The 10,945-nt window shown below is 40.5% G+C and overlaps 1 pseudogene; it reads right to left on the minus strand.

The window, feature by feature from the left end:
* Positions 1-272: 272 nt before the first annotated feature.
* LOC119515965 lies at positions 273-1,380 on the minus strand (annotated as a pseudogene).
* Between the last annotated feature and the right edge of the window lie 9,565 nt (positions 1,381-10,945).

Below are 10,945 nucleotides of genomic sequence, written 5' to 3' on the forward strand. Positions count from 1 at the left end.
TTGCAAAAATATTACATACCAGGGGTAATGGACAAGTTTTAGAATTGCCATGTGTTACAAATTCACGAAATCAATTTCTGTATTTAAAACCATGAAACAAAAACTACTAGAGTCCAAAACTGTTGTCACTGAGTATTTCTAAATATGAGCCAACAATACTACTGCACTAAAAATGTCCAAAAATAAGTCCTCTGAAATAAATACTTCCATTCTTTAAAAAAAGACATAATAAATATACATCACATGGTCAGTGTATGTATAAAAGACATCAGTTACATGTCTGAAGTAAAATGACCTAGGTTTTCCTTCTGTCAACATCCTCCGTTGTTCTTAGGGCATTTCCTGGTTATGCACATGACAATGGCCACTATGATGGCAATCTGTACCGCTCCAATAATTGCTGTGATAAGAACATGAGCGAGCAGTTGCCTACTCAGCACTACATAGAGAATTCTGAAGTCTGTCTTTTCACAGTGCTGTCCAGTGTAGCCTTATTAACAACTACAAGAAGCCTTCAGAGTTGAATAGGTGAATTCACATTTTCCATGGATGCAGAAACCATTGAGGTTTTCAGGGCAAGGCATGGAGTTTCCCATATAAACATCTTCTTTGATCACCAGCATCTTTCACGTCTGGTCGATACTGTAGTCTATCATCTTTCTTCCCGAACAAACTAGTGTCATCTGTGCCTGTACAATGTCCAACATGCCATATATCAATTTGTTCTTGCTTTATACACGATGCTTCCAGCACAAAACAGGGGTTGTTATAGGAGCTCCCATCAGAAGCACACACAGGATTAAAACTGTATCCACTGCAATCTATATTATACACACCCAACATTTTCTGCATCTTCATCACACTCGGCTTTGTATTTGCAAGGTCCACACTTGGAGTGTTTTCTGTGAACTTCTGTCACTGACCCGTCTTCTTCTCCAGATCCAGAGCCATTATCAAGGTAGCACGGTCCTCTTCTAACTACTGTTATCTCTTTCTGCTGCTTACAACCAGCCCTTCTGAGAAAACATTCATTTTGATAAGTGTCCCCATTTGATCCACAGATGGGAATGTAATTTGTATGGCACTGAAATTGGCATGCAATTCAAACCACCTCCGTCTTCTTTACAGACTCCTCCGTATTTACCTGATGATTCATCAAACTCTTACATCAGAGTCCCTGACATTTAATTCTGAGCAGTTGATGCTCTTGCATTTACAGCCAGGACAGTCCCCGCCGCCGCCGCCTCCCGGGGGCTGGTTGGTGCGGCAGGTCCCAGGCAGAGAGAAGGCGAAGAGCAGAAGCACTGACGTGTAGCAGCAGACGGCGAGCGGGGGCGCGACGGGCAGCGGGAGCTGCGCCTCAGCGGCCAAGGCGGCCATGGCTAGCGCCCCTGGAAGGCAGGAAGCGCGGGGAGGGAGCGCAGGCCCGGGACATCCAGCCGCGCGCCGGGAGCCCCTCGTCGCCAACGCTGCTGATGCCGCAGGGCCGGGGAGCGGCCGCTCAGCATCCCCCCCGGCCGCCCGCAGCGCCCACCAGGCCCCGGCCCGCCGCGCTCAGGACCGAGTCAGGGGTTCGCGCGCCTGTGAGGGGCGCGGGCGCGAGAGGGGCGCACCCGTGTGGGGGAGACAGAGGCTGGGAGCGAGCGCGAGCACGCGCGCGGAGGGCGGGGGTCGCGAGGCAGGCGGGCGGTCCGGGCAGGCCTAGCCCCTTGCTCGCCTCCTCGCCTTCCCTTTGTGTCTGTGGCCATCGCCACCGCGTCACAAAGACCCCGGACCGCCTGGTGAGGGGCGCGTGAGGGGCTTCTCCCTGAACTCTTTGGTGGCAACCAAGACTTCTCTGAAACTTAAGGAGCTGTCCCTACTCTCTACAAACACCAGGGTTGGGAGCACATGGGCGACAGTCACCAGGGTTAACGTCCCACTCTGAACACCAGGATGGGCCTGCCCTTTCCAAAACCTGGGGCAGCAGCACTTCTCTTTTAGTCCCAGTTGGTCTGTTCAGCCCAGTGTTTTGTAGTTTGATTTTCATAGACAATTATGTGATTTTAAATAGAGGTGATTGACCCCAGTCATGAGGGCGGGCATCACCCAGTCAGTGCGGCCATAGAGCAAGACTCACTTTCTGCTCCTCTCTGAGGTGGAATCTTGCCAGTTTCCTCTATCTGGATTTTACAGTCAAGACTTTAACATAAACTCTTACCAGAATTTCTGACCCTCTGACTACCCTATGGAATTCAAACGATAATAATAATGACAATTCTAAGAGTCAATTCCTTAAAATAAATCATATATTCCATATATATATACACACACACACACACATATAATGCATACATGCATAAATAGAGATATCCTGTTGGTTTTGTCACTTTGGAGAAACCTGACTAAAACAAAATTTGTAACAGCAGTACTCTTAGAGGAACCCAATCCTAAGGATGAGTTTTCTGGATTCATTCAGGGTTCCTTAGAAGTCCATTCTTTAATCTGATTAGTTTTAAAGGCACTAACAAATTTATTTCCAGTGATAGATGGGACATTGGTAGAAAATGGTGTGAGGTTGCAATACAGACATGAAAAAATTTCACCACAGGACACTTCTAATAAAGTTTTTTATAAGGCAAATTTCAGAGGGAACATGTGCTAGATACATTGGAACATTTGTGTCAAACTCATTATGTTTATATTGTGGAAACATAGTTATAATGTGGAAAAATTATAAATGATTCCACAAATCTAAAGGAAATCTTGATTAAAGTAAAGGAAGATATAATGGCAGCATTGTAACAATAATTAATATAAATAAATAGATATTTTAAGAGTACCAAATGTAAATTCTGCAGATGAAATGTCTCAAATGTGAAGTTAAAATAAATAACTAGACATGTTCAAATGCAGAATCTAAATAACAGTATTATCAGAATTATTAGAATGACTATTTAGGGGGTGGGATTTCTGCCAACATTATAGCAATAATTATAATCACAAAGAACACTTTAATTTTATGAAAAATTTGGAAGATTAAATGAAATGGAAAAATTCCTAGATATATACAAAATGATAAAACTGAATCCAAATTAAGCAATCTGATTAGACATTGCATATTATATTCAAGGAGATTATATCAGTAATCCCAACTACCCAGAAAGAAAGCAAAGGTGAATACAGTTTCACATCAGTAGTCTACCTATCATTAAAGAAGAATTAATCACAATTCTTTACAAACTGTTGCAAAAATAGAAAGAAATGAACACTGTGAACACTTCCCAACTCATTCTCTATGGCCCATATTTGGTGACAAGTAAAACCAGAAAAATTCATCTGAACAAAGGAAACAATGAACTAATATCTCCCTATGAATATGGGAACAAAACCCTCAACAAAACCCAAGACAGAAAAATTCAGTACCATATACAATAATTATGTGCTATTGACAAATGCTATTTATCCCAGGGATGTAAGGTTGATTTATCACACATCAATCAATTAACATAATACTTTAAATCAAAAGAATAAAAAGTAAAATGACATGAACATCTTATTAGACTGTAAAATACCATTAATTCCAGCATCCTCTTATGAGAAAAGCTCTCAACAATGTTTTAATCAAAGAAACTTTCTCAACCCTTTAAAGGGTATTTACAAAACAACTGACAGCTAACATCATTCTTAATGCTGAAATGTTTTTTTTTCCCAAAGATCAACAAGAAAAGGATTCAGTTATAGCCACTTGTATTCAACATTGTACTAAAGATTATAGCCAGTGCAATTAGGGAGGAAAAAGAAATCAGATGAATACAGATTGCAAATAAGAAGTAACATGATCTTGTTTCAAAGTGTATATAATCACACATTTAGAAAATCCACAGGATTCCACAAATATCTATTTGAAATAGTAATTAAGTATAGCAGGTTTTCAGAAATCACGATTAATGTACAAAAATTGGTTGTATTTCTATCCACTGGCAATGAAAACTCCAAAAATTAAATTAAAATAAGTATTTTAAAGAGCATCAAGGAATAAAATGATAAACACTTAGGAATAAATTTAATAAAATGTACTTAATTTATAATCTGGTATCTATAGTACATTGATGAATTAATTTTGGCATGACTTGAATGGAAATATATTTCATGTTAATGTAACAGAATACTTAAGAATAAAATGATACTACACCCAAAGCGATCTACCATTTCAACAGAATTTTTACAATATTTTCTGCTGATTTTTTTATACAAACAAGAAATTGATCCTACAAATCAGATGTTGTGAGAGAGCAGTGATAACCAAAACATAATATGAATGAAAGATATAATAGAAGGTTTTTCACTTGTCAATGTCAAATTTATTACAACCAAAAGTTTTTTTAAGGAAATGAGTACCTGAAATAAGGATAGACATACAGATCAATTAAATGGAGTTCAGAGTCCAGAAATGAATCCACTTACCTATGATCCACTATTTTGACACTGGTGCCAAAAACATTCAACGGATAAAAATATGATTTTCAACAAACGTTGCTGGAAAAACTGGATAGACATATAGATTCATAGGAATTTTTTCCTGTGCTTTTCATTATGCATAGAATAAACTCAATGTTTCACAGCCATAAATAAACCAGGAAAATCTCTAAATCTATTCAAGGAAAACAGAGAGGAAAATAATCATGACCTGATTTGCAAGTATTCAAGTGATTAATCAAAAAATTATGATAGAACCCTTCTAAGCTAGCTCTATAGATACATACCCCAAATGTTGATAACATGGATTCAAACATATATTTGCACACCAGTGTTCAAAGTAGAGTTAATCACAATACCCAAAATGTAGAATACATCCCTGTGTCCATCAACAGATGAATGGATAAAGAAACTGTGATATATACACACAATGGATCCTTATTCACTTCTACAAGGGAAGAAGTTCTGATATATGCTAAACACTGATGAACCTTGAAATGAGTTTTCAAAAATTAGGCCAATACACAAGAAAAATATTGTATAATTTCAACTGCATGAGATGCCTAAAGTAAGCAAATCATAGATACAGTAAGTAAATAAGTGGTTATCTGATTCATGAGCAAATGGGGATTATGTTCTTAACACAGAATTTGATTTCAGGTAATGATTTCAGGTAATGAATTTGATTTCAGGTAATGAAAAATATATGATGATATTTGGTGGTGATTTTAGCTAGAAATTGCAAATTTAGTAAATATACCTCAAGGGCACAGTGGGGTCCAAGGATGAGGAGCATGGGCCAGACACCAGGCTCAGTCTCACAGACATGTGCCTTTGGACATGTTGTCCAACCCATCTTCAATTCTGTTGAAATTTACATTTGTAAAGTGAAGGTTACAATGGTATCTCCTTGCCATAGATTCTTTACATATGTATGTATGAAAGAAGATCAAATGTACTAAAATTTTACTACAGCACAATCACATAACAAGAAATCATATTTTCCCAAATGACATCATTGTCATCCAACTCCACTAAGACACTCATAAGTGTTCTGAGGCTCTTCCCTCTTCCAAGCTACATGGAACAGAGGAGAGGCAGGGTCAGGGTGAGAGAGGAGGGGCTACTGCCAGGATCCAGGACTTCATCTCCAGGAGCTCCTGCATTTCTTTTCTCATTCTGTGATCCTGTGATTTCTGTCAGTTGGGGAAGAATCTATTAATTTTCTCTGAGGTATTGATTGACACCCAGACACAAGGCTGTGAGACCTCGCTTCTGAGCCTGATCCTACAGAACCACCTCTGGAGAGTCCAGGCTGGTGTCCCTTCTTCTCTGTCCTGAGTCTGCACACCTGAGCTCCCCTCTGCTCCATGTCCCACCTCAGTGCTTGGGCATGGCCACTGTCTCTGCCCTCTCTGTCATTTCACCACCTGTTTTGGTGCCTGGAAGCATGAGGGTTGTGTTGACCCCTAGTTCTGGCTGCCTGCTGTTCTCTCCACAGGACTTTCTTCCCCCCTCTGCCAAGGGAGCACCCCCTTGGCTCCATGCTTGGCCATCTCTTCCTTTCCCCAGAGCCAGGAGGGCTCTTCTGCCAATCGTGTTACCATCATATTGTGGTCTGCTTTGCAAATGGGCTCCATGTTTCTAGCTGCTCTCCTCACCCCATCTTCCACTTCCTCCTGATGTTCACAGCAACTTTGGCCAGCTATGACCTCCAGATTCTCATGTTTGTCAGGTTTTGGATGATTGTACTGCCTGCCAGTTTTTCACAAGCTTTTTACTGCATTAGCCACAAGCAGTGCTTTTTTATTGCTCAGTTTCACAGGAAACTTCCCTTCATGTTCTACATTCCATACCCAACTGAAGATGATTCGCACAAAGAAAGTGCAGCCCTCTGTACTGAACACTGGACATCTCAGTGCCCAAACCCCTTGCCCTTAAGCACAATATCATATGAAAGACATTTCCAAACCTTTGGTTAGTAATTCCCAAAAGAAAACAGATACTGTCTGTGTGTGTTTGTGTTTGTGTATATGAGTGAGAGAGATTGATTGTGGGGCTTGGGGGGGGTGACACTAGCTTAGTGTGTAGATCCATCCAGTTCACACACAAACCTGTTTCCCTTTCTCCTGGGATCCCAGGTAACATATATTCCAGCCCCTGATAAAACTATCAGGGAGAGTCATATGATCTAATATGCCAAATAGGAAGTGCTCAGCTACAAACTGTGCTGCTTGCAGGCCTAACAAAGTATGTACAGTCCACATGGAACCCCAAGTTCTCTCCCATTCTGCACCTACATTTCTTTTCACCTGTTGAGGATGCTGTGTTAAAATATTCTAGGTCTCTGGGTTTCTGAGTATTGGCATGAACCAGATACCACTCCTTACTAAGACTTCTCTCCAGAACACTTAAACTCAAAGGTGGAAAAGCTATTGACCTTTCATTTTTCATTTGTATTCCACTGACATTTGGGGTTTTTATAATAGCTACTGCTGGACTGATGAATAGAGCTGGACAAATGGGGGTTGACAATTAGATCTCTTTAGAGTGAGGCTGAAGGTTTAGGAAAAAATTTGAAATCCAGCCAAGAGGACAATCTCAATAACCTTGAAGCCAACCCCTATGCTTCCTCAGAAGTGGGAAATGCAGACGGAAGATAAGTAGGAATTGATGAATTTTTCAGATCTTGAGGATGAGTGTGAGTTTGTGTTCAGGATTAATTCATGCTAGACACAGTGTCTGACATAGAGAAAACTTACAGTATCTGTTGTTATTAATAGATCTGGATAAGACCCTAGGTATTTTGAAAACAGGCAGGGTTTATTGAAAAGTTAGGACTGTGCACATGGAGATTAAATATCCTCAAAAGGCAGAAAAAGTAAAGAAATACAGAACATTTGTGTCTACAGATGCACCATGGGGGATGAAACATAAAGCATGAAGCACATGGCTGCAGCTCCAGGGAGGAGGAGCTGTGATGGAGATGAGGCACACGGGGTCTCCTGGAGATTAGGGCAAGTTCTGTTTCCTGACCTTGTGGAAGAAACACCTTTGAAAAGCTTTTATTCATTTACTAAGCTCTATATTTATCTGTACTTTTGGCTCATTCAAAGTAAAAATGGAACTATGAAAATAAAGGCACAAGAGACTGCAGCAATTGTCAAAGAGCTATCCACTGCATCTCCCTCCCCCTCTACTCCAACTACACCCAAGGTCCAGCCCAGATACTCTGTAAAATGAAGGATTCAAAACTTCCTAAGAGATGCTGGGGGAAAAAACTCAGCTTTAAAAATTATGGCATATCAGTTTCTTCTAATTAATTAAGTCTAATTCCTACAAGAATATCAATGTCATAAATCAAAATAAAATATCAAGAAATGATTACAGACATATTGTCTAACTCCTTGACAGTTCTATTATTCATTTCTGTGTCAGACCCAGTGAGCTTTGTCCCTGAACATCCCGGGTTCCCAGGACACCCGTTATTTGCACGCTCTGAGTATTGAGCAAGAGGAAGCACTGTCAGGCCTGGAGGGAGGGCAGACAGGGTTAATGCAGGGTCACCCCATGGCAGATGTAGAGGAAGGCTGGGGAGGGGCTCCTTTTCATGGTCTTGGGCTTCATCTCCTGGCCTAGGAACGGTTCCCAAGGGAAGTCAACTTTCTTCTGTGAGGCCCTCACTTACTGGATTTTAAAGAACAAGTTGCAGCTTTGCTATTCACACTTGCAGTGCTGATTAAAAACCTACCTTGAACAGGGGCTTGGGGCAGATCTCAAGTGTGAGGAGGAGAGTGCATAGCATTCCTAGGTCATTTATTTCTTTTTTGTTCTTAGTGTATACTGTATTCTACTATTTAAATTGTTTTAGTGCTTTGTCTACAATTTATGATAGGCATAATGAAGATGATGCATCTAAACCCATGAGTCATTGTGGTTCTGAATTCTCTCAGGTGTCCTGTCCCAGGAGCAGCTACAAGAGTCAGGACTAGGCCTGGTGAAGCCCTCACAGAACTTGTCCATCACCTGCACTGTCTCTGGATTCTCTTTAACCACCTATGGTGTGCAATGGATCCAGCAGGCTCCAGGAAATGGGCTGGATTGGGTTGGTGGAATATGGAGGGGTGGAAGCACATACTATAATCCAACACTTCAGTTCTGAGTCAGCATCACCAGGGAAACCTCCAAGAATGAGTTTTCTTTAAAGCTGAGCAGCCTGAGAACTGAAGACTCACATATTACTGTGCAAGATACACAGTGAAGGGAAGTCAGGGTGAGCCCAGACACAAACCTCCCCTGCAGGGCTCAGAAGGGGCTCTCTTTACCACCAGGTGGCACACAAAGGCTGTCCCCAGGGCAGGTGCAGAGAGAGCCTGGGAGGAGTTTTCTGGCCTTGCCTGGGTTTCCCTCTTCTTGCTTCAATATATGTTACCCAGAGGGAACTGTTTTTATAACTTTTCTAACCAGTGCTGTGATGTATCCACTGAACATATTATTGTTACTCACTATGTTTGTGTATAAATATATACATATAAAAATATGCATTATATATAATGTTAATTCAAATGCAATTTGTAGATATTTCTCCCCTTCTGAATTAGCTGGAAAGTGTTAAAAAGCTTGCATTTACCATTATTTCTCTCACTTCTATCACTTATCTGTGAATACTTACAACAAATTAGACCCAACATCTTGTAGAGACCATGACATTGGGGGAAAAACAAGCATGTGGGAAATCCTTAGAGACATGACTGCATCGCACAAGTGCCTCACTCTGCTCCCTCCATCTCTGTTGAAAATGGGTTAAATGTGAGATTGAGGAACAGGCCCCTACACTTATTTTATGACCTCTATAAATTATGATTCTATGGGAGTTCCATACAGTAAAAGTCACCCTTGTTTCACACATACATGGACACAGAAATACAGTCAGGTTTTATATATATATATATATATGTATGTATATATACATATGTATATAAATGTTAAAAGACAGTATCACAATATAAACTGTTTTCATACAAAGTGAATTCCTGATGCCATTTTTATTTATTGCAGACACTCTTTTACTATTTCACACATGGGCCAAATATTTATTAGTGTATTATTTTCTGCTAAAATAATCAAATATTTTTTATAAATATAGTATAAAGCTCCCAGTTTTTTTCAGAGCAACAGGTAGGTCAGCATAAAAATCATGGTGAATGCTTAGTGCTCTCCACACAGCCACAGACTTCTGCAGGTAGACCTTACATGATGATCCTCATAGGGAAGCCAGACATACAGATGTGTGCTTGGTCCACACATTCCAGCACATCCTGGGAAGCCAAGCATGCCTCAAAATGATTTGGGGATTACACCTGCATTTAGGAAACAGCTTTCTCATTGCTCTGTCTTGTGTCAAAATTTGTTGAAAAGAAGTCATTGAAGAAATATTCCTTTACTGAATATAATTCACAACTTGAAAAAGAGAATGCCACTTCTGCCTTTGTAGACTATTTTGAGTATGTGTGAAATTAGAGCTACAAAGAACAAAGTTGTGTCCTGTGTGCATATGAGAGCTAGCAGAGGAGATGAAACCCCTGACTTCACCAAGAAGCCTCTTTCCAGGTCCTACCTGAACCGTCTTCATTTGCTTGGTGGGTCCTAGATACCCCCTGCAGCCCATACTACTCCTGCCAACCTGCAAGGGAAGATTGTTTCTGGGCTCACACTGCCTTTCTCTTACTGGGTGTGTCCTATGCAGTAATGAATGGCCATGTTCTGCATCATTGTTAAGCTCATTTTCAGAGACATCTTTCTTGGATATGGCACAGGTGATGGATATGTGTCCCTGGATAATGGCAGTTTTTATTCCATGATGATCCACCGTAATAACCATGACCCATTCATTGCAGCCTATTCCCTGGGGGTTGGCAGACTCAGAGGTGTTTATGGTGACTGGTTCTGATGGATAATTCACACACAAAAAAAAATACAGGTGAGCAATATGGTCTGCATGGTTTTCTCCAGTACATGGCTCTGCTCCTCAGGGACACATTTGCCTGGACTCATGGGGACATGGAGAGCCAATCTTTTCAATCACAGCATAACACATTCATATCCATTACCCTCTTTCTTAAGTCTGCTTCCTTATTGTGCCTTAGCCTTGGCCTGGCCATGACAATATTCACATCAGGATCAGTATGGGCAACATAGATGGTTGAAGTGTCAGTGATGTAGTTGGAAAATTGCCTTCTGCATGAGGGGAAAAAAAGATGCCCTAATGTTGACTCTCTGCTTGCTTGACATGTGACCTTTGAAGTTTTTCTAAAACTGTTGGGAATTTTCTAATATTCATATATCAATATAAAAAATTTTAAAGTGCTAGTGGAAGTATTTAAAGTGTTATTATCAAGCAGTCACAGTATTTTGACTGATTCAGTGAAAGTGCTCACTAAATGTAGCTTGTCTTTATATAATGAGTAAAGACTCAATAAATGGAAGC

The sequence above is a fragment of the Choloepus didactylus genome, chromosome 19 (genome assembly GCF_015220235.1).
Source record: "Choloepus didactylus isolate mChoDid1 chromosome 19, mChoDid1.pri, whole genome shotgun sequence".
NCBI classification, from domain to species: Eukaryota; Metazoa; Chordata; class Mammalia; order Pilosa; family Megalonychidae; genus Choloepus; species Choloepus didactylus.